This window comes from Medicago sativa, chromosome 3 (genome assembly GCF_051527215.1).
Source record: "Medicago sativa cultivar Bolivia chromosome 3, Bolivia_mono, whole genome shotgun sequence".
Taxonomy (NCBI): Eukaryota; Viridiplantae; Streptophyta; class Magnoliopsida; order Fabales; family Fabaceae; genus Medicago; species Medicago sativa.
In genome coordinates this window covers 9,808,646-9,814,645 of record NC_140751.1, presented here as the reverse complement: position 1 = coordinate 9,814,645, position 6,000 = coordinate 9,808,646, and the positions used below count along the sequence as shown (strand labels likewise).

Here is a 6,000-nt window from a genome sequence, read left to right as displayed (position 1 = left end):
TTCTTATTATAATTTTTTTAACATATATCTTCCTTTATAGTCGAAATTTTTCTCTTTTTATGAATGGGATATTGTTACTCACTCTTTAAGCATATTCATAACCTTTTTTATTTTTTGTAAATTCATAAGTGTTGCTATTTAAATTTGAGGATTAAACAATTTTTCAAAAAAAAAGTAATAATTTGAGGATTAAAAAAATTATATTTATATTTATAACAATCAAATCATAATTTCCTTCGGAAAAAGAACAATCAAATCATAATTAATGAATTTAAAAGTTAAAATGTTTAAGGATAATTTAAACAATTTGTTTCTTGTATTCCTTTCATTTGTGTAAGTATAGACAATCAAAAAAAAAAAAAGTAACCACGTGCAATAAATGAATTCTTTCATTTCAAAAAACTTCAATAAATAGATTTTTTTTATTTAATGATGTCCTTTCTTTTTTTGACCGGATCAACATTTATGCTAAAAAAATTCCAATTTCAAAAAAGTATAAAAAGTCTTGGTTAAAACAACTATAAATAGTTTTTAAAAATACATATAACCATATTGATACTAATTTCTTTTCAAAATATATTTCTATTTGAATCTTGACATATGTCATATTTTCATATTCAAATTATATAAAATCACGTATTTAATTAAGTGAATTCTTTAATTTCAATAAATTGATTTTTTTTATTTAATGATGTCCTTTACTACAAAATACACATTTAACGTCAAGGGGGTTTTAGTTTTCACATCAGCAGGGAAAATATCTGAAGAGAAAGATACACAGTGTGAATTTTAACATCAGTTGGCATAAGCAAATGAAGGGAATTCCTAATAGCATATACCATTTACATCGGTGCATAATTGAGATGAAGGGAAAAACACGCGGTGGCATTTTCGCAATTTGAGCGAAAACTTTGGCTAACTTATTTCTACATCAGTGGCTGAGAACTGCCTGATGTGAAAACAAATTTTCACTTTACCTTATCCCTTCCTCTCTATCGTAAAAACAAATCTACGCTTTCACTTTCTCACTTCTTCGTCCTCACTTTTTCACTTCTTCTTCTAAATTCCAAAATTCAAAATTGAAAGAACTCACTGCTCACACTTTCTCGTCATCTTTCTCTCGCGCTCTGAATCTCTCTCTATCAAACGAATTTCAAAATGGAACCGATTCAATCCAACGAATTTCACAATGACCCACAAACCCTAATCCCAAACCAACAAGAAGATTCAATAATGGAAGATGCAAACAATTCCTTGTTCGATTCTATGCTTGTTGATTCAAGTTCAAAACTCATTCAAAATGGCTTCACCAGATCTCAAAATTCAGGTTCGAATTTCCCAATTTCAGTTTATAGTTTTTATAATTCACACACAATACAATGAAAATATGTAAAATTTGCTTTTCTTTTTCCCCTCTTTCCAAGTACGATACCCAATCAACGTAGAAAAATGTGTGTTTTTTTTACAATTATTGACAAAAATGTTGGTAAGTAAATTAGGTTTAATTGGGGTTTTAGAATTATTGTTTAGGTTTTGATAAATTGTAAATCTGGGTAGTTTGAAAAATGTAACACTGGAACTAGAATATTCCAAGAATTACAAAAGGACTTAGAATTAATATTATGTATTAATTTGTTAAATTAAGTGTTCACTTTTAATGTATATATTTTGAAGCAGAGGAGTGTGTAATGTTTGTAAATGCGAGAGGGGAGGCGACTAATGAAGGAGCTGATGGAGTGAAGTTTCTGAGTGACACGTTTTTTGACGGTGGCAATGTTTTCCGCACGAATGAGGCGATAGTGGAAGGTGGAGATATATCAGTCAGCTCGGGTGGGAAGTTTTAGTTATAGAATTGATAACCTTCCTCCTGGACAATATCTTGTTGACCTGCATTTTGTGGAGATCATTAATGTAAATGGGCCGAAAGGAATGAGGGTGTTCAATGTTTACATACAAGAAGAAAAGGTGAGCTTTTTCGCAGAATTAATGCTTTTGCATTTGAGAAACTTGTAGCTTGAACTCATTTTTTTAATTGTAATAATATGGCTGGCAGGTTCCATCTGAATTGGATATCTATGCAGCTGTTGGAGTCAACAAGCCACTACAGCTGATTGATTGTCAGGCCATTGTGAAGGATGATGGGGTGATTCTCATAAGATTTGAGAGTTTAAATGGAAGCCCAGTTGTTGGTGGGATCTACATTAGGAGAGCGAGAAAAGAGTCAGGTACTTAATTTCTTCAGTTTACTGTGCTTGATTAGTTTTTCTGGTGGTATTGAAGTTACTCAGCAATTTGTTATTGTCTACGATATTTTGTTATGCAGTTCCACCAGTGCCAAGCGATTTCATTGAATGTAACTACTGTGCTGCACAAATTGAAATTCCTTCATCACAGGTTAGAGGTGTACACTAGTTGATATGTGGCTGTTTGAAGTGTCAAGTATATCATAGGCTCACAACATTTTGTTTTCCTGATTTTAATTGGAATCTTTCAGATAAAAGTTATGCAGACAAAATCTACAGCAAAGTATGAAAATAAGATAAAGGAGCTTACTATGCAGTGCGAGCTCAAAGCAAAAGAATGCTATGAGGATTGGACGTCATTAACTGAAATGAGTAGGAAAATGGAAAAAGTCCAGATGGAGCTTGATCAAGTGACATTTAAGTCACTCACTACAGGTATTGCATGACCTTCGATCAAGAAACATATAGAAATCATAATCTTAGACCTTTCTCAGCTAGATTAATGTGATTTGTCAGAACAAACTGCTGAAAAAACAAGCTGAGAGAACCTGAGGAGTATCTCTAACAGATATGAACTTGATAAGAAGAAATGGGCAAAAGCAATTATCAGTTTACAGGAAAAAGTACAGGTAAATGACAAAGAGTGATGTTTAGAGTTACTAACTTACTATCATTTTTTATAACTCTTAGAAACACATTAAGAGTATTGACACTAAATTTGTTTTGTAGTTGATGAAGAGTGAGCAGTCTCGGCTTTCCTTTGAAGCACATGAATGTGTTGATTCAATCCCTGAATTAAATAAGATGGTTTATGCAGTACAGGAGTTGGGTATGCTTCAGTTACATTGTTCATTCTCCATTTTTATTAATTAAGACTGAAGCTAGTGAAATCCATGTGCATATGTGTTAAAAATTGTGGTACAGGTCACAACAATTTTGTAAAGGGGAATGCGTTGTCGGTGCATTACTTTAATCTAAAGATTAATTAATTACAAATGATGTGTTATATAAGTGACAGCATGCATGCTACCTTTTAGATAGCCATGTTATGTTGTCTATTGTGGAATACATGAGCTTGGACATGCATAGCATGCTCCAATTATGTTTGTTGTACGTGAATTGATTCTTGATGTTTTTATAATATATCAATGTTGATTAAAAGTTAGTCCGTTATAGACTAGAACTCATTTGGGCCATGTCACATTCACCCTTTTGCTATGTTATTCTCTTCGGGAAAAAGATAGGCATCCATTGAAAATATCATATCTTTGATTGGAGCATTCTATGTTATTTTCAGTGACCCTTTTGCTTTGTCTTTTCTTCTCATATCTAGCCACGATAGACTGTTATCAAACTCAGCGAGCCACACTTCTTCTGTTGGGATTCTAAAAATCCAAACCAAAACCGTGTTTGACGAGACGTGTGGTTGCCGGCGACAGAAAATTCAGTGTTCGCTTACGATGATTGACAAGTTATATCGAGAAGGTTTGTTTTCCGATTTATTGAATGATTAGAATGTTGTGATATGATTTTGTTTTATCTCAAAATGATGGTAATAGCAAGGAGCTATGAAGCACTGACAGAACACAGACACCGGACATGACATTGACACACTTACTGGTAAAAAATTGAAAAGACGAATCAATTGAACGTAATCACTTGTGTCGGTGTCGTATCAGACACCAGACACGTTCCCATCAAAAGTGTCGGTGCTACGGTGGCTAGTAGTTTAGTATGCTATTTGTGTTGGTTCAAGATATTTGGATTCTGATAGAATTGATTAATTTAATTTTTATGGTAGATTGTTGAAATGTGATTATAACATCAAGGAGTTTTGAATGCTATTTAAGCTTTCTTAGAAAGTTTGGATTTTAGGAGAAGTGATTTTGGATGATTTTTAGTTTTAAGGTGAGAAAATTTGCTTCTTGTGTCTAATTCTTATGTGATTTTTTTTTTTATTTTTTTGAATTGTTTCGCAGCAAAAAACATTAATTGTCACACCAGGCATTTTGCAAAGCTTTTGTTACATCTAGCATGCTAATACTACTTGCAGGAGTCCATGTCTACTTCTGGTGTGCCGCCCTTGGTTTATGAAAAGGCTGCTACTGCAGTGTACATCGGTTCTATGTTTTTGAAGCACTTGATTGAAAGTGGTATGCAGTTGTATCTATCTTTCGATGGTGATGAAGCTGTACTGAAGAATGTTTTGAGGGGTATGTATTTAAGCGCGTGTTAGATTTTACTTTCGGGATCTTTAGATTAGAAGTGAGAACCATTTTACTTTTGGGATCTTTAGATTAGAAGTTAGAACCATGAATTTTGGAGATTATAACTATCGTACCAGGTATTTATTGGGACCTCAGTATGGAACTCTATTATAGTATTTAGGATATGGAGATTGTAATTTGACTATAATTGTGATTGTCATACAAATGAATGTAGTGTGTACTTCCCATTGTTTGATAAAATTATTTATTGCTTATGTATTCATATATGCATATGTACTTTTTTATATATAGAATTTTGATGTAGCTAGTTTTGAGGATTGATGATGTAAAAATATCAAATTAGAATGACTAATATAACTTTTTGGCATTAATATCCATATTTCTTTTCATTTTTTTAATATAAAAGAAAAGAACATAGTCGCGAGTTGACTTTGGAAATATTTTTAAAATAAGCATAATATTTTTTTTAAAAAAATATATATTTTACATCAGTGGGTTATAGGCTGAAGTGAAAGATACATATCTAACTTCAGTGTCTATCATATAGCTGATGTGAAAATCCTATTGTTAAATTTTAAAGAGAGTATACAACGTCAGTGGAAAAAACGCAAGATGTGGAAAGTTTGTTTTCACATCAGTTCGTACCTCATGTGAAAACATGTGGACATACTACATCACGTCACTTTACATCAGTCGCCAGCTGATGCGAAAAGTGCTTTTCAACTGATGTAAAAAATCATTTCTGTAGTAGATTTCTTTTTCTTTTTGACCAGATCCACATTTACGCTAAAAAAAATTCCAATTTAAAAAAAGTATAAAAAGATTTGGCCAAAACAACTATAAAAAGTTTTTAAAAATACATATAAACATATTGATATTAATTTCTTTTCAAAATATATTTCTATTTGAATCTTGACATGTCATATTTTCATACTCAAATTATATAAAATCACAAATTTATCTGGTATATTGCGTCGGTGTATAGTTATTTTAAACATGCATCTAATTACGTGTTGTCACAACAATTAGTAAATAAATAAAGTTATTAGTTTTTTTTGAAAGGAAATAAAGTATTAGTTAAAGTGCAATACACAATTTATTCAAATATTTTCCCACATTCTAACGTTCCTTTTCGAAATTGCTACATATATCTTGCACTAAAATACATTAATAAAGAAACAATTTTATTTGACCCTTAAATATAAATAAAACTCAATCAATTTAGACATTGACTAAAAAGCATAAATAAAGAAATAACATTAATGATATGAAAATTTGAATACTGCCGCATATTCAAAATCAACAATGATTTTGGTCATTAGCTCCTATAAATAGATCACCCCTCCGCTCACTCTCACATCACAAACATCACTTCATTTCCCTCTCTCAAGGTTGTTTTTCTCTTACAAAGAAAAATGGCCAAAACTATAGCATTTTAGCTACTTCTACTCCAACTAGCCTCTTTCACTGCATTTGCTGAAGACACTTTTAATGCGTCTCCTGAAGAGTTTATAACTCGTCACAAACCA

At 31.7% G+C, this 6,000-nt stretch overlaps 1 pseudogene across 1 annotated transcript; it reads left to right on the top strand.

The window, feature by feature from the left end:
• Positions 1-1,011: 1,011 nt before the first annotated feature.
• Positions 1,012-4,735, top strand: LOC146935548 (kinesin-like protein KIN-14R; annotated as a pseudogene). Its single transcript, XR_015030277.1, has 9 exons — positions 1,012-1,327; positions 1,678-1,965; positions 2,054-2,225; positions 2,324-2,394; positions 2,495-2,678; positions 2,760-2,872; positions 2,973-3,072; positions 3,541-3,728; positions 4,297-4,735. The product of XR_015030277.1 is annotated as a kinesin-like protein KIN-14R (transcript).
• Positions 4,736-6,000: the final 1,265 nt, after the last annotated feature.